This window comes from Dipteris shenzhenensis, chromosome 27, assembly GCF_047967505.1.
Source record: "Dipteris shenzhenensis isolate YYH24624 ecotype China chromosome 27, Dip_SZ_1.0, whole genome shotgun sequence".
Lineage (NCBI taxonomy): Eukaryota > Viridiplantae > Streptophyta > Polypodiopsida > Gleicheniales > Dipteridaceae > Dipteris > Dipteris shenzhenensis.
In genome coordinates this window covers 40236018-40262404 of record NC_141622.1, presented here as the reverse complement: position 1 = coordinate 40262404, position 26387 = coordinate 40236018, and the positions used below count along the sequence as shown (strand labels likewise).

The window sequence follows — 26387 nt, the reverse complement described above, 5'->3', positions numbered from 1 at the left end:
AATGTGTAAGTATTACTGTGCAGGTCAAAAGTCAAAAGTTCCAGGCATAAGGTCAGCTTTACTCCTGGAGATTGAGATGCCCCTCTCACTTGACCTCCCACCCCTTCCTAAACCGTGCAGACCTTATACTTTGCCTGCAGCCCTCTCCCTCAACCCTCTTGCATCCTGCAGCCACAATGTTGCTCCCAAACCTCAATATTTCTCCTGCATTCAGTCCTCCCCTTCTGCTACACTCCTTCCACATTCATGCAGTCAATCGGCCTGCTTCCACGGTCTTCAATTCCGTCCCCATGCGCTCCTGCTATTTCATGCCCCTGCTTCTAGAGCTCAAAAGCAGGGGTCCAACTCAAGATGCTCCAGTCCACATCCAAAATATGCCTTATTTCTTTAAGACCAGGGGATCAACCTAGGACTGCATTGGAATATTAGGGTCACTTCCCCACTTGTAAGCCCCCATATGAGGATGACATGCAGTATAGGATGGGATAATAAGGTTTCGTTTAGGGCTGCCATGTGGGCAGCAGATTGGCTGCCACATGGGCACAGCATAGACATCCTTGTTGAAACAGAGTTTGGGGCTGCATACCTCACCTCAGTGGCTGTTTACTGAAGGTGTTCCAACATCTGTTGGCAGTTTTTGTACTTGGTATCTACCTTTATATACATTCCCAAAAAATCAATATTGCATACTTTTTAAGTACAAAGATGTTTTCATGTTTATGGCACTCCTTGAAGTATCCTTTTCAGCTGTACAACTGAGTTGCCTTTCAGATCACACAGGTGAGTTGTGTCTTTCTTGCCGTGCCTTCTAATCTCCGGGCAAATTTTTCACCTGACAATAGGAAAAGGAGAGTCTGTTAGAAATCACCCAACAGAGGGTACACACAGCGGAAGACTGATAGAATTGCCCAGGAGCTCACACGGTGGTGTGTGGGGTGTGGAATCATAAACTTCTTAAACTTATGTGCATAGAATAGATGTGCAGACTCATCAATAGACAATGAACCAACCAGATAGAGAAACCACCAAAATAATATATTTCCGTCCAAAGCTAGGACACAATACAAAAGAGAGATAGATCCAAAGTCCCACCAATGGTGTGGTCCTTTGATCTTACCACAAAGTACTCCTCCTATTTGCTGGCTATCTAGCCCACGTGCTCCACCTTGAGCGTAAGTAGACTTTCCGTCCAGATCCCTTCCACCTTGTTGTCTTTGCACCAGCCTAGGTGACACGACCCCGCAGGATCTGACCCTATCACTGACCTAGAATCTCGTCCTCGATACAACTAGAATCATAGCGCAGGTGCCTCGATCCTCCCGACCACCCCCGAGCATGTGGGCTACAGCTCGACTCATCCATAGGCCCGTATCTAACCCAAGCGTCCCATACCACCTGAGCCCGTCCAAAGGACCTTCGATACACCACCTATGATCCACCATAAAGATGGCCAGAGTCCCGGCCTCGGTCCAAGCCCCATCCATCAGTTGAGGAGCGCTCAACCGATCTACACAATAGCACTGGCCCTCCCTCTATATAGAAGGAAACCCGCTATAGATAGCACAATGCTATGAATAGCTCCCTCCATATAAAGCGAGCACTATATATTAATCAATCTCTATATATAGCAATCTCGGTTCAAAATAGCCATCCAGCCCTATGCTATCCCGTAGCCCACGTTAACTTGCTATCCAACCCTAGGTACACCATGCACATGACATACTCCCCTTCCTCTAAGAACTCACTCCTGAGTTCACCAGAAAGCCCGAAAACTCTCTATGAAGATGAGTCCATGCCAATAACTATACTCTGACTATCAATTTGAGTGTGCTATACTTTCCATGAGATTCAAATCAAAGAAAATCTAAGGCCAAAGCCACAATCTTTGATAACTAACCCAAGGAAAGTAAATCTCTCAATCTAAACAAGGTTACGTATCGTCAAGTATTCTCCTCGAGAAATCCAATATCGCCTGAATCCACAGAGTTAATTCCGTTGACATATCCGTACCCAAGTATGGTAAAATCCGTACCTGAAGGTGAATGATTCTATCAACCTTATCTATTGAGTATCCTTGAACTCAAAATCTTAGGTTGAGATCGAGGAATCATTGTTCGAACAACCCCATCAATTGAACCCCTCAAGGTCAATTTTTGGGTTGCAATTTCTATCAACCCTAATTCGTGAATTACTTAGTATTCAGAAAATCCCTCAACGGAATACCCTTGTAATTCAAATTCTTGGGTCGAAATACATGACAAACTTTCCATCGCATAACAATTAGTTATCAGTTCATAACTCATGATGGAAGAATCTTCATGGAAAAGATATGGTCCCCTTGATCTATCCTCGAAATGCCCCTACATGAGGATAATCAGTAAAAATTCAGTTGGCTATATCCAGTCAATGGTACTGTTCTAGACATGTATATAGTCAACCATCATAGGAATAACATCCTATGTGATCCAAAGACTACAGAAACATACAATCCGAAATCTCTTAAAATAAGATCCACTACCGAATATCCTGTATAAACTTGTGCACAAATAACCGCTCCGATCATAGGATCATCCAGTTCTTAGGATCTCTTATCTAGAAACATCAAGTTCCAAACAAGGCACTGACATACCGTCATCAGAAGATATGCGGTAACGCTCCCTGAGATTGAGTCTAGACTATGGAGCTCCAGGGTTGAACAAAAAAAAATACATGGCTTCGCTCAGGGTAAAGAATCTTAGTCAGCCCTCGTAAAAAATCTAATCAGGTTGCCCCCGATTCAATTCAGCCTACTTGTACTTCACCCTAGAGGTCCTTGGGTATTATTTCACGCTAGATTATACCACCACATCAGAGAATCTTAAATGTAACATACCTTAGTGTCCCATACCACCAAAGTATACTGCAAATAAAAAACTCAGTGGACAATATGAGTAAATTAGGTAGCCAATCCCTCTTCAACTCAGATGATCCCAGATTGAGTCAGGGTGGCAAATCCGTTCTCAATGCTTTTCTTAATGTGGTTTCATCACCCCCTTGTGTTACAATACCCCAACCAATAGGTCAAAGAAGAAAACCAGTAGGTAGCATCCCTAACAACTCTTGAATCCTGACTATCCACGACCTCGGACCAAAAGAGTGAGAATCAGAATGACCCCACCTTTGGACATGATTCAAAGAAGGTATCCAACAAGACTCATCTTGGTCTAATCAATAAGAACCTTCATATGTCCAAACAGTAACTCGAAGAAACGCCATAACTCACAATCACATCGAGATCAAAACTTCAAATAGAAACCAAACAGAAATCTACGCACCAAGATTCGAGAAAGGGAAATCTAATTGTCTTAGTTAAGTCCAGTTTAAGATGTAACAACGTCTCAGGCATCCTCAATGTACCATATATCTAAAAAAGTACAAGATATATGGAACAAAAGTACACATTATATAATTTGAAAAAACCAATCAAATTATAAATGCCACTTAGTTACAAATCAAATCCAAATTAACCAAAACCTGGTTAATTTAATAACAAGACAATTTAGAACATAATTTATACAGAATTGGGAAGCTTCTTGAACCAAAAGTGGCTCAGAGCATCCTCAATGTACCATATATCTAAAAAAGTGCAAGATATATGGAACAAAAGTACACGTTATATAATTTGAAAAAACCAATCAAATTATAAATGCCACTTAGTTACAAATCAAATCCAAATTAACCAAAACCTGGTCAATTTAATAACAAGACAATTTAGAACATAATTTATACAAAATTGGGGAGCTTCAAACTGATCGCGGGTAGCAAAAGAGCTGCTGCTCCTCCCCGTTCCCCTGCTGCTCCCCCTCCCTCAGCCCGTCTCTCTCTCCCCTCAGCCTGTCCCTCGCCCCTCCCTGCTGCTCCCCCCCCTCCCCCCCTGCTGCTCCGCCCCCTCCCCCTGCCTGTCCCTCGTTCCCTCCCCCTGCCCTTCCGCCCCCTCTCCCTGCTTCCGCCCCCTCCCCCCTGCTGTCCCGCCCCCTCTCTCTGCCTCCGCCCCCTCCCCCCTGCTGCTCCGCCCCCTCTCCCTGCCTCCGCCCCCTCCCCCCTGCTGCTCCGCCCCCTCCCCCCTGCCTCCGCCCCCTCCCCCCTGCTGCTCCGCCCCCTCTCCCTGCCTCTGCCCCCTCCCCCCTGCTGTTCCGCCCCTTCCCCCTGTCCCGCCCCCTCCCTTGCTTGCCCCTCGCCTCCCCCCTGCTGTCCCGCCCCCTCCCTGCTTGCTCTCCCGCCCTGCTGTCCCGCCCCCTCCCTGCTTGCTCTCCCGCCCCCTCTCTTCCTCTCACTCCTCTCCTTCTTCTCCTCTCCTTTCCCTCTTAGCCCTCCCCTCCAACGCCCCCTCCCTCCCTCTCAGCTTGCCCCTCTTCCCTCTCATCCTTGCCTCCTTTCCCCTCCCTTGCCCCCCACAGCTTTTTTGGAACGGAAGGAGCTTTTATTCTGTTCGAGTCGGCCTCCTCACCTTGATTGGCGATGGATACCCCGTCAGCCAATCCTACTCCATCTCCACCGGCCGCGAAAACTATCACTTTCTCTAGAGACGAGTTGCAGCAGCTCAAGAAGGATGTAGAGATTGAGTGCTCTACCACATTGCTAGCACGCATCTTCGGGTCTCACCCTTCCAGATCCCAAGCCAGAGACTGGATGCTTGCGGCTCTCCCCCCAGACCTCACTCCTCGATTGTTAGATGTTCGCCTTCTGGGACGAGGTTTTTTCCAGACACTCCAGAGGTTGCGAGCACTATGCTCAAGGCCGAGTTTTTACACCTGGGACACAGGAAGATCTTCTTTGAAGCCTTTCACCTTGGTTTCGACCCAGTAGAGGCAGATAAGAAAATCTTCTCGCTATTCATCAGGTTCCCCGGGCTTCCCCAAGTTTACCATCGACTTCTTTCTGTTATTGGGGAGCATTTTGGCGCAGTCGCTGAGATCCCACCCCTCCCTGGGTTGCCATTGACTGCAGCAGAGGCAACCAAGGCTGATGGGGTTCCTAGAGTTAGGGTCCTTTGCAAGGATCCTAACCTCAAGATGGACCACGTCATGATCCAGCGCCCGGATGGTTCCTTTTTTCGCCAGAGAGTGGAGATTTCAGGCAGGCAGGACCAGTGCAGGATTTGCAGGACCTCGGGACACTTTGCCAGGGATTGCCCCAGGAAGAAGAAAAGGCCTAAGAAGCCCTCTGGTACAGCTACCGCCTCAGGGCATCGACAGGGGGGACAGGGGGGGGGATTAGACCCGGCACTTGCCCCTCGACCTCGACAGAGGGGTGGTACAGGTCCAGCTCCTGCTCCTCGTTCTTCACGTGGCGGTCCTGCTCAGTCAGGTGGTGGTATAGGTCCAGTACCTTTTCCTCGGCCTCGACAGGGGGGTGGTACAGGTCCTTCACCTGCTCCTCGACCCCCACCTCCCTCAGGCACACGCGACGCTTTACAGTGGGTTCCAGTACGTGTGCAGGTCCCTCCTTCAGTTCACGAGGGTACCTTAGTAGACTCTGCTTCACCTCGAGCTGTCCTTCCTGTCTCACCTTGCACAGTCCGAGACGCTGAAGCTTCGACCTCCTCCCCAGTTGCAGCTTCTTCCTTAGATCCACCAGTGCCAGATGTTCCTCTTGAGGACGGAGAGATCTCCGCGGCTGGGCAGACACAGGGTAGAGAGCATTCCTCACTCCCTCCCTTGGATAGGGGGAAGGGGATAGCTTACACTGTTGATCCTCTTCCCTCACAAGGGATCCTTCGTACTCCGGTGTCTGGATTGCTCCACAGGAACTCGTTTTCAGCCTTGGCAGAGAGTTCAGATTTCCCAGAGGAGGAGTTTGTGCCCGCTACTTTTGGGGAGCCAGTGGTTGGGTTTCCTATTGACAAGGCTTCTTCTTCAGGTGCCGGGATTCTTTCCCCTATTGACTTTCCACCACTGGGTTCCTTCCCTCCCTCCTCGAGCAGGAGGTCTTCCCCTGTTGAGGGGTTTGTTTCCGCCACTAGGTCGGGTAAGGTGTTCCACTCTACATCCTCCCGTCGATGAGGATTATCAGTTGGAACATACAAGGCCTAGGTGGCATCCCACATCGCCGCCGTAGACAGCTGATCCAGGATCAGCTTCATCCAGGTGTTACTGGGGGTCCCATTGATATATTATTTATTCAAGAGCACAAGCTGGATTATAGAGATTGTGCCAAGTCAGGCAAGTTGCTTTCAGGCCATACTTTTTGGTCGCCTGCATTGGGCACTAGGGGAGGCACTTCTATTTCAGTTTCGCAGTCGGTTCTCCCGTTAGTTGTTGGGCACGAAGTCATTATCCCCTCTAGAGCTCAGTGGATTATTCTTTTGATTGGAGGGCGTAAGGTTGGCTTCCTCAACCTATATGCCTCCAACATTAGAGGGGAACGTGTCCTTATGTGGAAGACTTTGCTCTCCTGGGCCCCCATTGTGGATTCTTGGGTGATTGGAGGTGCTTTAACATGGTCGAGTTACCTTCAGACAAAAAAGGGGGTAGAGAAGGCGGACTTCACTCTTTGGAGAGAGCAGCTTGGGATGCCTTCCATTTCCATTTCTGTGGCAGAGATACTTGGTGTGATGATGCCTTTCTTATTCAGCCACAGTCCCTCCTGTTCTCTTGGTCGAACAGGAGGCAACAGATGCCTATTCATGCACGCATTGACAGATTTTATGTAGATGACTGGGCACTAGACAGAGGTGGATTGGTATGCATTGCTGCGGGGGTTTCCACCTCAGACCATTTCCCTGTTGTTCTGGCTATCTCAGAGCCTCACTTGAGAGGCCGATCTGCCAGCATCAGGATTCCAGATGCCTTTTACACAGAGGAGGACCTTACGGAGGCAGCCCTACGGATATGGTTTGCTCATGTCCAGGGTGGGCAGCCACATCCATCACATTTAGCCGCTGCCCTCTCTGGTATTAGCGACTTTTACTGCTCAGTTGCTTCTACCAGGAGACGAGATATTCTTAGACGTGAGATTGGTGTTCGCCAGCAGTTAGCAGCTTTGCAGAGGGAAGAGCAGAAACGGCCTTCAGATGCTTGGATTCAGGAGCGCCTTGCTGCAGCGAGGGCTCATCTGCAGTTATTGCTTGATCAGAGAGCAGAGTATGCCTTTCATGCACGGGAGTCCTTTTGGATTCAGATGGGTGGTAGAGTCAATAAACACTTTTTCTCTACTCTTGGCCCTAGACATAGTAGAGAGAGTGTATCTCAGCTTATTGACTCACATGGGGTTTTACAGACAGAGCCAGATGACGTCTTACGCATAGCTTCAGATTTCTATGCCACCCTCCTTACTGCTGATCCTGAGACACACGATATAGAGGATGCTAGACAGGCTATTTGGCAGAGTATCCCAGTGTTGGTGAATCCGGATATGCATGTTCTACTTGACGCACCTTTCACCAACACAGAGTTCAGGACTGCACTTTCAGCCCTTCACAAGGGCAAGTGCCCAGGTTTAGATGGCCTCATCCCGTCTTTTTTCATTGCATTTTGGGATATGATTGGAGACTTGCAGGCCATTTGGGACTTTGGCGAGATGCCTGAGTCGCTTACAGAGGGCCTCATCCACCTTATCCCAAAAGGAGGTAGCAGAAATTTATTGTCCCAATGGAGGCCTATCACACTTCTGGGGACTTGTTACAAGATTCTGGCCAAGGCTATCAGCCTCCGATTGCAGCCACTTCTCCCTGATCTTATTCATGACACTCAGACGGGATTTGTGCATGGCAGAAGTATTTTTGATAACATTTTTTCTTTCTGGGAAGCTTCAGAGTGGGCCATGCAGAGTGGCCAGAATCTTGCCATTCTACTCTTGGATTTTGAAAAAGCTTATGACAGAGTAGATTGGAGTTTTTTGGAGGGCACCCTTCTACGCTTTGGATTCACTGATGTTTGGATCAGAGGTGTTTCCTCTTTGTACAGATCAGCCCATAGCCAGGTACTTATTGGTGGGGTAAGGGGTGAGAGATTTCAGATTTCGAGATCAGTCCGTCAGGGATGCCCCCTTGCTCCTTTCCTTTTTTTATTCGTGGCCGAAGCTATGAGCATCTATGTTAGATCTCAAGCTGACATCTTTGGGCTGAGACTTCCCATCAGAAGAGAAGAGGAGCTGCTTGACAGTGAGTTGGCTGATGACACAGCGATTTATTTGGATGCCTCTCCACAGACATTGACTTCTTTCAGGACAGCATTGGATTTATTTTGCTTGGCGGCAGGGGCGCAGATAAATTGGCATAAATCCAATGGCTTTTGGATCAGTGATGAGGACACTCCAGTTTGGGGGCTTGACATAGGGTTCACTTGGGTTCAGAGGGGTGTGCCTATCAGGTATTTGGGCTGCCAGGTCGGCTTGGGTATTTCTACCACGCAGCAGTTTGCTCCCGTGTTGGAGAGCATCAAAAGGAAGCTTCTCTTTTGGAGCTCAGCCAAGCTGGATCTTGCCTCTAGAGTTGTGGTGGTCAACCAGGTCCTCCTGGCCACTGCCTGGTTTATTTGTTCATGTTGGTGCCGTTCTAGGGACTGCATCATTCAGCTCAGAAGACCGATCAGGAACTTTCTCTGGAGTGGGCTTGATGGCACAGCAGATGCCTTAGCCAGAGTGGCTTGGGAGACCCTCATCCTCCCTACACAGGATGGGGGTCTCAATATTATTGATCCAGATTTACAGTGCAGAGCTTTACTTTGCAAGATAGTGGTGCGAGGACTTATGCCAGGCCAGGAACCGTGGAAGGACTTTCTTATCAGCAGCATACAGAGGTGCACACCTTCCTCAGGAGGAGACTGGATGAGCAGTGTTAGATGGATCTTCACCACAGCACACCTCAGATCACCTTCATCCCCTCTCATGGTTGCCATTCTGAAAGCTTGGGCTAGTTTCAGAAGCTCTCTTCGGAGGATTCCTCCTTCCTCCCGGGAAGAGATTGATAGGCAGCCCATCATGTGGAACGACAGTATTTTAGATGATCGTGGCAGACCACTGGGTGCCTCACTCTACATGCAGTGGGCCAGGTGGGAGAGGGGACCTGCTTCTTCTTTGGGATCTTGGAAAGCTTTCCGTAGGCTTCCAGAGGAAACCAAGTCAAGGTTGACAGGACATCTCAGAGGGAGTGCAGGGAGGATCTTGCAGATTGAGACAGCCCTTCCAGAGGCTTGGATAGACACAGATGATATGCCTCTCACTTCCTCCACTTGGGCAGGTACTTTCTCGAGAGGCGGGGTTCCACTTCAGGTCTTAGCCTTCCGAGATGCACAGGAGGATGCTTTGGTTTTCAGTGTCCAGGATGGTGGCAGATTGCTCAGATCTACAGATGATATCTTGCTTGAGTCTGCTTTTCAGCCTATCAGGGTCGTAGGCCTTTTGATGCAGGGATCAGATTCAGAGTGGTTCTTAGACCCTGACCCCCAGTTACTCTCCACCGGGTCTTGGAGACTCTGGCTCTATGGAGGAGTTCCCATCACGTATTTACAGTGGGACCCCGGAGAGTGGGAGTGGATTGACGCGGGGCATCGAGAGAAGACCATCCCCTTCTTTCGTTACACGGTCAGTAATGCCAGGAGATTTCAGCTCAGTAGTAGAGGCTGGAGACCCCCAGAGTTCCTCATTGGGAGACTTTTGGTATTACTGCGGATCAGCAGAGGTACTTCTGAAGGAGGCTCTGGAAATCCCACAGGAATAGAAAGATCACTATCTTCTTTTGGCTTTCTATTCATGGAGGGATTGCAGTGAACCTTTGGAGGTCCAGATTCGGAGCCGACCCTACTTGCCCTCGTTGCCTTTCTGCTTCGGAGTCTATTCAGCATTGCTTATGGGATTGCAGACAAGCGAGATTGATTTGGATGGGGATAGCCAGGATCTTCAGTCACTTTGCCCATTCCCCACTTTTTATGACTTGGGGCTCGGTGGCTTGGCTTTCTCTTACAGGACCTCAGGTTTTCTATGAGGGACTTGACTCCTCTCGGGCCATTTCGGTTCGACGTCATCGGGTTGAGTTCTGCTCGTTGGATGTGGTTCCACACCGTCCTTTTACAGCTGTACATGCCTCTGTGGATACTTCTTGGGAGATTATAGCGAGCATAGCAGCCTGGCATATCTGGAGAGCCAGATGCACAGAGGCTATGGAGGGTACTCAGGTTCATCCCTCGCACACATTGGCTAGTATCTGGACAGACATCGTACACACTCTGATGGCCGTGTATGGACGGGTATGCAGGGGGACTCCCGTGCAGCCTCAGCTAGGAGGGCTTCTTTCTTCAGGGAATGGAAGGATTCTCCTTTCTTCTCTGAATCTACTACAGGGTTGAGATGGCACTTTCAGCCTCAGCCTTGGTTTCTTTCCACCTCACTCTGAGGGGTTTTTTTATTATCCTCATGATTTCATGATGTATTCCGCTTTGAGCTTGCTCTCGCGGGTTTTTGTTCTTACTTAATAGAAGTCTTTTTCATGGAAAAATTGGGGAGCTTCTTGAACCAAAAGTGGCTCAGAAGATCCAGTCGAGCCAAAAATAATTGGATGTCGGTTAAAACTAAGGATTTCAACCTCTTCATCGCTTCTCAATAGCACGGAAGCGGTATAAAGACTCTAAAACAAGCTTTCTACATTTAGAACAGCATGAGCCTTCTTCAATATATTTATGGTACTGAGGGGTTTTATAGTAGTGAAGAGCTGCCCAGAGTTCATCCATCAAGGAATCCATCTCTCGTAGCAGGTCATGAGGTCTACGAGGAATAACCTCCGATGTAGCCTCATCCTCCATCTCAATAAAACAGTAATCCAACTTAGGTGTCTCATTACTTTGATGTCCTTCCATGGCTGGAAAATATCTCGCATGGGAGAGGGACTAGAAGAAAAACAGCTACGTCCAAACATGTGCTCTTCACACTAGCAAAGAGAATCAGGTGCTGCATGGAATCAAGGAAGAAGGCGAGTAGAGGACAGCAAGAAAGATGGCGGAATCTAATAGGCTGATCTCAGATGGAAAGAGGGTGGGAAATTCGCCTTCATGCGCTGAAGTGCTGAAGTGAGAAAGAGAGAGAAATCTCGGGTATATAAATAGGCAAGAAGGGCCGTCAAAAGCTAGGCGAATTTAGGGTGGGTGCTTGATTTACAGCAAGTACTTTCCTTGCTAGAGAAAAACAAAAAAGCAACCTGCTTTTTTTTACCAAAAAACAGTCTCGCTTTTAATAGATCTGGTCCCACTTTCCTCCAGCCAGCCAAAAATAGCCACAACGCGCTAGATTTAGAGCAAGTGCTTTCCTTGCTAGAGAAAAACAAAAAAGCAACCTGCTTTTTAACCAAAAAACAGTCTCGCTTTTAATAGATCTTGTCCCGCTTTTCTCCAGCCAGCCAAGAATAGCCAAAACGCGCTAAAATCAGGCCATACGCTCCTTCCCAAATCCAAGCGCCTACCCCAATCATATCGCCCCTGTCTCTAATGCCCGAATCTCCTACACAAGCCGTTCTCTGGCTTATGAACGCCCTCTCTTTCCTCCTACTTCTCAACTGCAACAAATCTAGGTCTCTAGGGTAGGAATCTCATCCTTGAGAACCTAGAGCGAATTCTTTCCCTAACCAGCCCACTCTCACGCATCCCCACACAACCAATCACATCAACAACCCAAGCGTGGGTAGTTATAGGTCAGAAACGATCCATCCTCATATCTCTTGCTGAAAGCATCAAGTCTTCTCATCGCCTACCCTTCTGAGAAAATCACGATTTCCAAACACGTAGCAACCGAGAGAGCACACAGCCTATGGACTACTATTTCTTCCACAACTCTCCCAATCATGAGCGCACATCATCAGCCAACGATTCAGCCCATACATGAGCGGAAATTCAGATTTGCAAAAGCAATCTCAAAAAGCGTACCTGGAAGACATCTTTTCTGCATACCTCGCGTTGAATTCAATTGTGATAGGACGGCTCTGATACCAGATGACACGACCCCGCAAGATCTGACCCTATCACTGACCTAGAATCTCGTCCTCGATACAACCAGAATCATAACGCAGGTGCCTCGACCCTCCCGACCACCCCCGAGCACGTGGGCTACAACGCGAGTCATCCATAGGCCCGTATCTAACCCACGCGTCCCATACCACCTGAGCCCATCCGGAGGACCTTCGATACACCACCTATGATCCGCCATGTAGATGGCCAGAGTCCCGGCCTCGGTCCAAGCCCCATCCATCAGTTGAGGAGTGCTCAACCGATCTACACAATAGCACTGGCCCTCCCTCTATATAGAAGGAAACCCGCTATAGATAGCACAATGCTATGAATAGCTTCGTCCATATAAAGCGAGCACTATATATGAATCAATCTCTATATATAGCAATCTCGGCTAAAAATAGCCATCCAGCCCTATGCTATCCCGTAACCCACATTAACTTGGTATCCAACCCTAGGTACACCATGCACATGACACTAGGTGGGCAGCACCCTCATCTATGTCTGCAGCTACTGTATGCTCTCTTCTCCTCCAGTGATGAGGCCCAAGACAAGCTCCCTGCTGCTCCTTTCTGATGGGGGTTTTCTGCTGCTCCAAGTGATGGGTAATGGAGGCCCAAGTGCCCCCTTTTATAGGCCCAAAGGGCCCTGAGAAATGGCTGACCCAGCAAGGGGATGACCCAACCCCCTCTGGCCGACTTGGTTGGCTGGCCCAACCCTAACCAGCCGACCTGCTGGTTGGCCTGGTTGGCTGGCTCAACCAGCCCTATATAAGGGGGCCCTAGCCAGGCCCTTTTGGGCTGCTGCTAGGCTTCCCTTTGCTGCTGCTGTCCTGCTATCAACAGGCTCTTGTGCAGGCCCCACACCTGGCCCGCATGTGTACGCCTTTGATGGTGAAGTACCCTGCCATGTGCCTCCTTCATACAGCCACTCATTACCTCTGTCTGGAGCTCCCAATCGCGTCATTACCTCTGTCTTGAGCTCCCAATTGCCTCTGATATGCTCCTGGACCTGTTTCTGCCAGTCGACTTATCCATGGTGCTGATCCATATACCTAGATGAATCCAGGAACATTCCCAAACTCATCCTCTAAAAACACAACATAGTCCCAAATGGCTCCATGTACTTCTCTAGATGTGCTGCCCACATGACAACCATGATGCTGTCCATGTGGCAGCCCCTTTCTCTCTTTTCCTGTGAGGTACTGCCCATGTGGCAGCCCCCTCTCCATGTTCTTTCCTCTAGGCATGCTACCCACATGGCATCCAAACAGATGCCCATGTGGCAACTCTTGCCCTAGGTCTCCCTCCCCCATGCTCTCCTCATATGGGGGCTTACAGATGGGGAGGAGACATTTCCAACACCCCCTCTCACTGACACATCTTAGCCCAATGCCAACATGTCGATGACGATGCTCCAGTAACTTCTTGGTCGGAGACCTCTGGAACAATTCGATGTCGAAATCTTTTCCTGGCTTTTCATCCAATGGCTCCTGCTCCACCAGGTCTGGTTCCGCTTCCGCACACCTCCTCCTAGCACCACCACCTTCAGTCACATTCCTGCCTTCGAACTCGATCAATCCAGCCGTCACAAACTTCTAGTTGTCCCCCTCATAATGAGTGAACAACCTGGAGTCTTCCAAGCACCATGCTCTAAGGGTCTGTCTCAACCCATCCTTCCTTGGGCAAGGCCTTCAACAAAAGAATATCTCCAGATAACCTGGATCACGAACTCTCACTGAGTTCTCAAGCAGGTACTATTCAGGCTTCAATACATATCCCCTTCCAGCAATCTGCGTCCGAGATTGGAAGAAGCACACACACTTCCCCTTCTACCTTCGAAGACGGCCAATTCCTTCCAACCTCGCATTACCTGAGATAAATGAAGAGCAGAGTCTCTCCATAGCATGCTATAAAGGCTCAAATGAAGCACATCAAGTACATACCAAATCGTCGTACCGCCTGTGTGCTTGCTCTGAAAGCAAACCATGCACATCATCAAGGCACATACCAATAGCCTGTGTAATCCTGTACTGTCCCCTTCTAAAGTACAGCATCCATCTGAACATGAGACCCCAGGACACTCCATGGAATCCACCCTCGTGTCAGTGTCAACAGCCACGCAACTAGAAGATACCAAGCACTCCATGCTATCCTTCACCTTCACAAAGGCATCTGACTCCTCGTCGACCCACACCTCAATGTCAGACATCATTGCTGTGGTTTCTAGGTCGGCATATCTGACCTTAGTAACACTCGAAGATGTCACCAGGAACAACTCTTCGATTACCACATTTGCTTTGGCCTTTCTATCACCCTCTGAATCTGAGTCGGACTCCTTTCTTTTGTTTTTCTAATCTGCCTTCTTTTTTCAGCAGTCCTTCGCAAAATGTCCTGACGTGTCACAATAGAAGCACTTCTTCTTCAATTTCCTCTTGGAAGTATCCTCATCATCAGAGTAATCTTTCTTGGACTTACCACCGTTAGGCTTGCCCTTTCCTTTGCCAACGTAATCCTTTGCCAACAATGCAGTGTCATTTTGTCATTGTTGTAGAGCTTCTTCCTGTAGGAGTAATGGACCCAACTCCTCAAAAGTCAGAGGTTTGGTCCTCTGTCCTGCTGTCACAGTCATAACGAAGATTTTGAAACTCCAAGGTAGCCTCCTCAGTACCATCAAGGCCAAATGGCACAAGTCCACCTTCTAACCAACTCATGCTAGTTGATTCCTCACCACCTTGACCTTCGTCTTGTGGTCATGTACCGAATCTCCCTCATCCATATCAAGGTTGTAGAGCTCATGCTGAAGAAGCAAGATCCGAGATGTGTTGTCTGTCTCGTACAGATCCTTCAGAATGGCCCACGCCTCTACTGACGTCTCGACCATCTGGATGTGAGAAAGCATAGAGTCCGCCGTAGTCCCAATGATCAATGCTAGGGCATGGGCATCCCTGCCTTCCCAAGCTTCGAGCTCCTCTCCGTCTACAGGCATGAGTATCTTCCCCTCCTTGTTCACCATATTCTCCAGCCTTGCCTCCACTCCTATTGTCAGTTTCCACAGCTTCCGAGCCACTAAATGACTCCGGATCTCACCTTCTAGATCAGGTAATTTGACCCATCCAGTTTCCCAGACTCTCCAAAGTTAGGGATAGTGAAAGAAAGAAATCTGGAGGAGGACGAAGGAAGAGCAGGGGCTGAAGAGGCTAAAGAGATCAGCATCTCTACTGCTAAACCACACAACAAAGTCGAACAAACTCAACCTTCAGTAGACCAGAACTCAGAACGCACCTGACTGAACAAACTCAACCCTCCTTCTCGCAAGGGCACTATCCTCCGACCGTTGAAGTCGATTCCCAAGAGCTTTTGAATCAGGGTTGTCCTTCAGCAAGGTCCCTGCCTTCAGGCTCCCACACCTGTGAGCCTCCTACTTGGGTTCTGATACCATGTTAGAAAACACCCAACGGAGGGTACGCACAGCAGAAGACTGATAGAATTCCCCAGGAGCTCACACAGTGTGGTGTGGGGTGTGGAATCACAAACTTCTTAAACTTATGTGCATAGAATAGATGTGCAGACTCATCAATAGACAATGAACCAGCCAGATAGAGAAACCGAGGATCATTTTGGACGGAAAGTCTACAGACGCTCGAGGTGGAGCACGTGGGCAAAGACAACAAGGTGGAAGGGATCTGGATGGAAAGTCTACTTACGCTCGAGGTCGAGCACGTGGGCTCGAGTCTAGAGATAGCCAACAAATAGGAGGAGTACCTTGTGGTAAGATCAGAGGACCACACCATTGGTGGGACTCTGCATCTCTCTCTTTTGTATTGTGTCCATAGCTTTGGACGAAAATATATTATTTTCGTCCCACCTTGCTGTCTGGAAACCAGCCTAGGTGGGCAGACTCCGATGAGCTAGGTCTGCATCACGAGGTACTTCTTTCTCCTCCTGAATGTAGGCCCAAAGGTAGCCCTGCTGCTGCTCCTTCTGCAAGTGGATTGGCTGCTCTAGATGATGGTTATGGAGGCCCCTAGGGCCCCCTTTTATAGGGCAAAGCCCTACTCAAAATAGCCGACCCAAACTGGCCGACTTCAGGGTCTGTTTGGGCCGACCCTGGTCTGTAGGAATACATGCTATAGGCAGCCCCTTTTAGGGCCCTTGTGGACCCCGCCTAGCCACGTGGCTTTCCGCCATTGGCCCAGGCAATGCAGCCCTATATCCCGACCTGCAATGGTCCTCTTTTGTTGCCCAAAACCTGTGCATCTGTTGCGCCTCTTGCCTCTTCTGGTTCCGCCTCTGTTCAGCCTCCTTCTGGCCCTAGAGTCACCTGCCCGTGCTCCGTACACCCTGCTGTGTGCACCCGTACTGTACATCAGCTGACGTCAGTGCCACCTCATTGCAGCCTTTCCAGCCTGCAAACCCTGCTGGATTTCCTGCGCAGTCTTACTCCAGCCAATCCCCGCTGGCCACTTGGCATACCCGCAGTCCTGCTGCCTTCCATGGAGGCTGATAACTGCCAGGTACTGTCTTTGGCAGCCCCCTCTCTTTGTTTTTCTCTCTGGGTGTGTTGCCCACATGGCATCCAATCAAATGCCCATTTGGCAACCCTGACCCTAGGTCCACCTCCACCACGCTCTCCTCATATGGGGGCTTACAGACGGGGAGGTGACCTTTCCAACAGGTCTGCAGCTACTGTCTGCTCTCTTCTCCTCCAGTGATGAGGCCCGAGACAAGCTCCCTGCTGCTCCCTTCTGATGGGGCTTTCCTGCTGCTCAAAGTGATGGGTAATGGAGGCCCAAGTGCCCCCTTTTATAGGCCCAAAGGGCCCTGAGAAATTGCCGACCCAGCAGGGGGATGAACCGGCTGCCTCTGGCCGACTTGGTTGGCTGGCTCAACCAGCCCTATATAAGGGCCCCTTTTGGGCTGCTGCTAGGCTGCCCTTTGCTGCTGCTGTCCTGCCATCAACAGGCCCTTGTGCAGGCCCCACACCTGCCCCGCACGTGTGAGCCTTTGATACTGAAAAAGGGGGGGGGGGGGGGCGGGGGGATTGGGGGGGGTTGGAGGGGGAGGGGGTGTTTTGTTAAAATTGTACTGCTGTAGTCAATCGTGGACTTAGGAGGACACCAAACTGACAGGGATCAGTTCGCAGCTCCTCTGGTAGCAATTTGTAGATCTTTGAGTAGTGTTCTGCTGAAGGTTGAACCCAGACTAGGTCAGTCCAATTCAGAAGGTAAGGATAGGACAGCCAGAAACAGAAGCGATCTGTTGTAGACTTCATCAGGGTCATGGCCAGAGGCCCAGGTGCAAGGAAAGGTGCACGCTTTGTTGCAGAAATTCCATGCGAAGTCATGGTAGCAGCAGATAGAGGCATACTAGGGATTGGCCTGGGTCATTCATCGTTGATTGCTCCAGCAGGGTGCAGCAGTAGATAATTGTTTTGCGGGCTGGAACACGGGTGACGTAGGGTTTGTGATCGCTTCAGACAGAGTCTCCGACGGACTCGTGGCTTGAGTCTGCTTTGCTGTAGGAGGTCGCAAGTGTCTCTTCCTCCTAAAAGCTTTTGGCTCAGAGTTTGTGGTAGCCTGTGGCTTCTGTAAAGAACTCCCCTTCACCATGGTATCATCATAGACTTTGGCGTATCTAATTGCGTTCTTACTACTGTTCTTCTTCACTTGGACGGTCCCTAAATTTATGCAGATAGGTGTGGTATTTTGTCCATGTTCAAGTGCGTGAACTTTGTGAGGAGATCAAACTCATCCTCAAGTTGAAGGAACTCTTCTCTAAACATTCTTTTGAATTCAGCCCACGTCACTGGCTTTTCTTTCTTTCAGTCTCATAGACTCCTTGGTCTTTCGAAGACTTTTAATAAACTTTCTTTCTTTCTTGATTTTGGGTTGAACATTCTCAAAGCTTTCTAGCTTTTCCAAAAGCTCCCTAACCCTGATTTGGGTTGGGCTTTTTCCAAAAGTTCTCTAGCTTTTCCAACCTCGCTATTCAGCCTACAGCCCAAATTTCACCAAGGAAGGCCGCTACTTTAATTGCAAACAAAAGGGCATCTACGAGGACAATGTCCGAAGTTGAAGGGTAAGGCAAAGACGGCAACTTTGACTGAAGTCAAAAGTAACACTATCTCTTCCGTTCATACCACGGTAGCATGGTTGTAACTTTAACATGAATGTATTTAAACCCAATGATCTCATACGTACGTGCAGGACGACTCATACATACGTGCAGGACAATCATGGGTAGGACAATGCACATTTTGGTTGGCTCTCAGAATTCTCATAATTTCCTGAACACTAACCTTGTGCAGAAGTCGGAATTCCAATGCAGTCGAATGACTGTGTCTACGAGGTAGACATGCCAGCAAGAAAGCAAATATGGGGTTGTCTTGCGACGTACTATCTAGAATTACTCTGAAGATCTAGATTTCATGCTTATGAATTTAGATAGAGTGGATGTAATTCTAGGGAAAATAATGGTTGCAAAAGTTAAACGTCCAGACTGACTGGCAAACTCACAAGTTAGCTTTTGTCAAAGGGGGAGTACCCTATGTATTGCAGGGTGATTTTTTATGTCCCACTCTGCCCTCTCATAAACTCTTTGGAAGTATATTAAAGCAAGTTCTGAGTATGAAGTGTGTCAATGTGTTTTATGTACTTTTGCATATGAGGTTAATAATGTAAATGAATCTTCTAAGTTAGATGCATGCAAAAGACATGCATTGCTGAAATTAAAACATAATTTGCTGATGTATTCCTTCTACGTTACCACTTGGTTTACCACCCATTAGGACAGTAGATCATTGGATAGAGTTAGTTCCAATAGCTCAGCTTGTAAGCTTGACGCCTTACAAAATAAGTCAAATGGAAGAAGATAAGATATCCTGATAGTTGTTGGAGTATCTACATTTGGGCTAGATTAGGAAAAGTAAATCTCCCTGGGGTACTACGTTTTAAAGCACAAAAAAGGACAAAAGTTTGGAGAATGTGCGTACGTTACAAAAAGTTGAACAAAGTTACAATCGATCTCCCCTTCCCAGGACGGATGACTTGATTGATAGGCTGCAGGGAGCTGCCTATTTTACGAAGATCAACCTTCATACTAGCTACGACCAAATACGCATAGCTGAGGAAGACGTCTATAGCATGGGAGTTTGGACTAGGTATGGCCATTATGAGTTCTTAGTACTCTCTTTTGGACTCACAAATGCTCTTGCGGCCTTCTAGCATATAATGACTGATGTCTTTCGTGTATATCTTCGAAAATTTGTGACAAGCCGATGGGGACTTTGGCTCAATAGTCCTATCTCCTAGAATGATAAACTTAAAGAGGCTTTTCAGACTCTCAAGTTTGAGGTGAAGAAGCACCTGTATTGGCCTTATTGAAACCTAGCCAACCATTCATGGTCGAGGCTGATGCCAGTGATTTCGCGGTAGGCACAGCCCTATTCCAAGAGGACCACCCAACCTGTAGCTTTTGAAAGTAAAGACGATATCCAGGTTCGGTGGCTGACTCAAGAAAAGGAATTATATGTGGTTACTTATGCATTAGAAACTTGGAGACATTATCTATATGGAGCAAGTTTGAGGTTGGCATTCAGTGTGTTGACACAACTAGAAGGTTTGGTCTAGATCACGAACCTAGACTACTCCCTCTACATGGCAGATCACAAGATACTATGGTGAAGTTTTCCCTAACGGTTCCCGTTGTATGGGATGCCGGAGCTATGGGCATAGCGTTGTGGGTGACCTCTAGCCCGTGTGCTCAAGGGTGGCTGGAAGGTGAGTCATCTGCTGAGTTTAACTGATTATGTTTGGACTATGTCATATGGAGAGAGGCGGAGTTCTCATTATGGAGGCATTCAGGGCCTGTACAAGATTGCCTTAGAGTTTGGTGATGCAAGGGGTTTGGAACGTTGACCAGTACAGGTGATCAAGAGGCTTCACCATTGTTGATCAGTTGCATTATGTTGGAAGGACTACGTAGAACCACCTCAAGTGCAGATTGCTGATTCGAGGGCCAAAGGAGCATGCGTATACCTGCCAGAGATCAAGTGGTCTTTTTTCGATCAGTTTACAGATGGTGTCAGTTCATAGATGGGTTGAAACAGAGCAGGTGCAGAAGGGGTACAACAGGTACGGAATGTCATCAGCAGCAGGTATGGCAACTGGAGCAGCAGAGTCAGGGCTGGTGCAAGAAAGCCACAACTGGGTCGGCTGGCAGTCTGCCAGGTCGGCCAGTCTGTCAGTCTGGTCAGCCAGATCGTTGGGCCAGTGCCCTTAATAAGGGCTCCCATTAGGGAACTCCAATATTACAGTGCGCTCAACGTGCAGATCATCCCTAGGGAAGAAGAGCAGTGGCAGCCTGTACACAGAGGCGTGTGGCAGAAGAGGGGTCTGTTGCTCAGTCTTTCTTGAAATCACGGTAAATCTTCCACTACGATGGAGGTGGCATCCTATGTTTTTTGCAACAGGCTGATGTAGCTTTGTGCTTAGTGTTGTTCCAACGTTAAGCTTGCAGTTGAGAAAGACAAGCCTATCTTTGGCTTTTAGTGATTTCTTCACATTTTTGTGGATCTTGATATATTACTAAGGGGTAAATACTAGAGTTTCCATCAAGAAGGCAACCTTGATTGACCCTCATGAGACTCGCTCACTTCATGCTAGCTTAGCTCTAGAGGATGGGGAAATTTATATTCTATAACGAAAGCTAGCTTGAAAAAACATGAAAAGAAAAGCCAGTAAGGCTGCTTCTGGATGAAATCACAATTTTCCGTTAGTCCCAAGACAAAGCTCGTCACCAACCATCGAATAGAAGCAAGCGGACAGGACAATCCTATGGTGCGCGCAGGCCTTAAATTTGAAGCCTTGTGAGCTCACCGGGAGGCATTTTACTCTTCAAAGAACGGTAAGGCTGCTAACAATAGGGCTAAGGCAGTTTTCAAAATTTCGCCTTTGGGACATACCTTGCAGAAATATTAAAAGCTCGACCAGATAATTTACGTAGTGCACCACTTCAGTCGATGACCTGATCTGCCCTAGGCAGCAAAATGCTTGACAAAGGAGATGGAGCAAAGCGCAAAGCTCGAAGTTTTTACTGTTGCGAGGTCGAAAGGTGTTATTTAAGAGCCTGTGGAGAGGGGCACATCTTTAATAGTTGTTCTTACAAAGGATTACGTTTCTGGTTTTAGGGTTTTGAAACAAGAATGGGAGCGTGTCAACTGAGATAACTGCTGTTGATTGTGTTCGAGCACAAATCGTCTAGCCTTTATCTTTCAACTTTGCATGCCTAGCTTAAGACCCAAATAACCGATCGTGAGAACGTGAAAAACAAGAATCCTCGTGAGCACCTCGTTTATTTTTTGGCCTTCCATATATGGAGGCCTAAGTAAAGCAGATGGGCATTTGAAAAGCTCATTTTTTTTCAGGGATTCCAGCAGGGTGGGGCCACACCAACGCTTCAAATCCTCTCTCTTTCTCCCTCTCTCCCTCTCTCTGCCGATTGTTTCTCCCCCTTTCTCTCCTCCTCTCTTCTTCTTCTTCTTCTTCTTGTTCTCTCTCTCAGCTTCCAAGGCAAGCCTTTTGAATGTATTCAACTTGTTTCTTTTGATTTTTTAACACTTTTATCGAGTGTTGGAGTATGTCGATAGAGGATGATGATCCTGCTGAGTTGATTGGGGGGCGGGGGGAGTGAGAGAGAGAGAGAGAGAGAGAGAGGGGCGAGTAGCTTGGGCATGAATAAATTTAGGAGAGAGAGAGAAAGTGAGAGAGAGAGAGAGAGAGAGAGAGAGAGAGAGAGAGAGTACAAGGTTATTATTTTCTTTGGTCTCATATGGTAATGTCCATGTCGCTCTAATCATTAATGGGTGGTACTCTACATGCAAGTTGAACCCGTACATGCATTCTTGCTGCCTCTTCTCATTTGCTTGCCACCACTAAAGAATATGGTCTTTTATCATTGTTTTATGTGTTGCGAAAAGAGCTTCATGGAGACATTGTGCATGATTTTCTTTCAATAAATATATATTGGGAAGTAAAACTGAACAATATTATAATGAACTTACCGCTTTTGAAGTGGGCATTTCGAAAGTTGAGTATGGTGATTTAGAGTGTGTAAAGGACTTTTAGTTTAGATATTTCTATGCATGGAAAAGTCAAGTGGTGAGCTTAAGTCAAGCACAGTGGAGAAGCACCACATGCCACCACTTTCGCTATGGGAAGGAGGGGGCAACATGCTCGTTAACGAGTATAGGAAGGGCAAATTGAGGCCGGATTTATAGGCTTTGAAGGGCCTTTTTCAAGGCTGGGACAAGGTGGATTCCTAATGGGTAGGATTGTAGAGGATGATATGGGGATTGTTTATCCTATAGTCATTCCCTCACTTCCTTTGGTGTGTGAGGTGCCATATGTTGCTACATAGCTCGAGGAGTAGTAGCTTTCATATGCTCAAAAGTTGGAAGGAGAATGAGAGTTGTCAAGCTTAGTGCAATCGTCAATGTTGAAGGGATGCGCTCCGAGTCAAGAGAGGTGAGCACCTAGACATCACATAGTAGCTGATAACCCTCCACAGTTGGAAATGATAAATATCTAAATCATGTCTTGCCATTTGATTTGATATGCTAGATGACCCAATTTCGATTTGTTAATCAAAAGACATAGGTTGTAAAAGTTTGTTGTTTTGGTGATGATCAACATAGATTTTTTTTTTTAATGAATGCCATGGTCACTTATCTTTTTGTCCCAAATCCAAATGAACACCTAATTTTCTAAAATTTTCCTTTAAAAACACTACATCCCTCCCACAATCACCCCCACTTTCCATAGCTCCCCCACCCCCTCACTCTAGCTTCTCCAGCTTCCCAGCATCCTCCTTTGCCCTCGAGCCTCATGGCTCAAGGCATGGTTCATATGATGTCAGCATAGGAGACTCCCATGGTTTTCTCTCCACCTTTGAGAACCAAAGACTCATCTCCAAGGTAGCCCATCCCACATGATTTTTGGTGGTTGGGACCATGGAACTACCTCAATGTTCCAGATGAATACCCCATTATATTGGAGGTGTAAGTCCTATCTCTACAAGCCCAAAGATGGGGTTCTATTGGTGCAATCAAGAGCCCCTCGTGTCTTTTCTAGAGATTTCACTTTGTAGACACAAGAGAGGAGTAGTGGACCCCCTTCTCTTTGACCTTATGATGTGGGACCAGATGTTTTGTGCGATGGAGGAGTGGATATGATAGAAGGGGAAGAAGTTGTATATCACCCACAATCACATTACCACATTCAGCTTGCTTTCTTACATGACAGCTAGGGCTTAGGTCTAGCAATCAATGATCCATTTGGATCTTGAGGAGTAGCTCAAGTGGATCCCACATTTGGTCGCTGAACTAGTCTACCAACATGCTAGGAGGGAGACCTCTTTCCTAATGCAGTGGGTTGAAGGTGGGCATCGATCCAATTATGCCTTTGGGTGCATTGCTAAATGGACATGGACTATCTTCTACCCAAAGCACCACCAAAGTCATAGAAATCCACAATTTTCACACATGCTTCTACACATAGGAGGGCCTTATTTGCCACCCCCTATCGCCATGAGTTGAACCATGGTGAGTTAGAACACACAAGTTCTTCATGATTGGTCACATCAATAGCCTGCAACAGTACTACTAGCTAATTGTTTGGCTAGAGCCATAGTAGGATTTGGTAGGATGGACAATGGGAATTGTCATGATTCAAGAGCATATGTTCCCATCTTCAAATATTTGACAATGGTATTTTCTCCTCCCTAAGAGAGGTCCAAAGATTTGGTCTCTAGTAGTGGGTAGGAGTGGAGGAGTGTGTATCCTAGAACCTGGCCCCATTTGTGCTTGATCAAGGGGAGCTCATTGGAGGGTGGACCAAATTGAGGATGGGAGACTCCATAATTAAGATATTGAATGTATATGCACCCGTTTGTCAACCACCATGACATGCCCTCTAGAGAATGCTTACTAGGAGCCCCCAGATGTGGACTTGTGGATTGTTGGAGGATACTTGAACAATGTATAGTTTGAGGATGATAATTAGGGTGGAGCCTCCTTCTTAGTGATGCCTTCATTAGAGCTCAACAGATGGGAGCAATTCATCTTCTCAGTGGGGTGAGTGGTAGCATTTGTGCGCATGAGGCAAGTTCTCTAGATTCTTGGGCAGTCTTTACTACTCTTCAAATAGTGATGGCATGATGGACTAGTTGAGAGACTTGATATATTTACATGGGGGATTGGGTGGGTCTAAGCCATTGGCATTCTAGTAGGGATAGCCATTCTAGATGATTCCTCAATCATGCTTCACTTGGAGCAACCCTGTCTTGGGACTCCCTTAGAAGGAGGTGCAAATCCTTGATGCATTCCTACAAGAGGAGGTCTAGCAGGCCATATTAAAGATTTGTCAATAGAGGAAAATTCCCCCATAAGATGGTTGCACTAGTTGGGTAGCAAAGGCAATCCAAAGGGTGGTGTTGAGCTTCAATCAAAGGCACTTTAGAGACACTTCTAGAGAAAAAGAGAGCACTAAGACAAGATTCGGCATCTGTAGAGAGACTTAGCGAGCAAGATCCCCGGCCCCTCAATGGCTTGTATATAGACATGAGAGTGCATGGCAACACTTGTAGGCAGAGAGATCCACAGGGTTGGAGTTATCCTATCACTCTTCTAGAGTGTAATAGGTTCAGCATGGGGATAGCAGGACTAGGCCATTTTTCTAGACTACTAGCCCTTGCTTAGCAAGGACACAACTACAGGACATTCTTGAGATGACCACTTCATTCTATTAGCATTTGTTTTTGTCCACAGGTTCTCATAGCTTGAGGCAATTTGGGTACACACTCTTACAGTGGTCTCTCTATGCATCAACAAGCAAGTGGATGCCCTATTTCTTGATGAGGAGCTCTTACGAGACCTCAAGGCCCTCCCATCACAGAAGTACGTAGGTAAGGATGCTTGACACTATTTTTCTCTAGGTAATTATAGGAATGCATCTATGCTCCTCTACAATTGGCTTTTTAAGAGATCTTTGACTCTAGATTGCTCCCCCAGTTACTTAGTCAAGGCTAAATTTGATTAATGCCAAAAGGGGGAGATTAAGCGGATATTCAATAGTGGTGACCAGTGACCCTTTGGACACCACCTATAAGATCTTAGCTAAGACATTGAGTTTGAGGTTGCCCCCCACTTCCCATCTCGATGACAATATCCATGACACACATACATGTTTTGTCCAAGAATGTAGCATCATAGACAACAATACCTTCACCTTTTGGGAGGTAATTGGGATTTGGACCAAGAGAAGTCTCTACCTATTGTAGTCCTCTTAGATTTGAGAATAATTACAATAGGTGGAGTGGCCTTTTATAAAGGGCACCATGAGCAGGATTGGATCCTCAAATCTACAGATTCTGGGAGCCTCTACCTTGTATTCAAGGAGCACCACCTAGATGATTATTGAGGGCCATAGAGCGGATCCCTTTTCTCTTTCTCACTTAGTGTGCGAGGTTGTCGCTTACTCCTTTAGCCTTACCATTTACAAGAATTATGTATGATTTTGTGCACTTTTTGTCTAATTTACATTTGTGAACATCTTTTGCACAAAATGATGCATGCAATAATGGTGAAACTTTGCCGATCAAACAATATAAGAAATTGGCAATTTACTACTGATAAAAGGTCAATATAGCACTAGTAAATAGACATTTACCACCAAAAGGATGTGATATGAATGCCAAGAAATGTGATAGTACCATGATAAATTTGGTAGGATATTAATCTAGTAGTACCATTGGTAACTATCACATTACTATAAGTAATGTCTCTATTGCCAGGTAAGGAGCCTGTTGGTCTGATTCAAAAGGTAACTTCTCCTCTCTATTATTAAGCCCCACCCTAGGGTTTGGCTTGTGAAGTGCTCCTTAGTCCTAGTCCTCGGGTGTCAGTACTTGGAGAGAGAGGTGGCTTTTGTGATTTTTCCTTTTGCATGTTGTATCATATTGCATGCATGCATGCAATCCTTATCATGTTGCATGCATGCATTCTATATCACATTGCATTGTATTCGACATCATGTTGTGTTCATGCATTATGTATGATGTTGCATGCATGCATGTTACATTCATAAGTGGTGAAATTTTCTTGTAATTGATTGTATACCTATCATGTAGCATTGTCAGGCATTATATCATGTTGCATCTTATCATGTAGCATTGTCATGCATACTATCATGTTCCATCTTGTCGTGTAACATCATCAAGCATCATATCATGTTGCACCATGTCACATTACATTGCGTTTTGCATCCTATCACATAGCGTCATCAAGCATCACATCATGTTGCATCCTCATGTATCATATCATCATTGTGTGTCATCCTATCATGTAAAATGTTACATGCAC

General features: G+C 47.1%; 1 protein-coding gene across 3 annotated transcripts in view; it reads right to left on the bottom strand.

Moving 5' to 3' along the window:
• Nucleotides 1-21230, bottom strand: part of LOC147884297 (RNA demethylase ALKBH9B-like) — a 32565-nt gene extending 11335 nt beyond the window's left edge. The window contains exons 1-2 of one of the 3 annotated variants that reach the window (XM_087398359.1): nucleotides 20934-21230; nucleotides 691-832 (exon numbers count right to left, since the gene is read on the bottom strand). The gene's annotated coding sequence lies outside the window, so the exon portion shown is untranslated. The remainder of the gene's footprint in view (nucleotides 1-690; nucleotides 833-20933) is intronic. The other 2 variants (XM_087398358.1, XM_087398360.1) reach the window with 2 other exon arrangements.
• Nucleotides 21231-26387: the final 5157 nt, after the last annotated feature.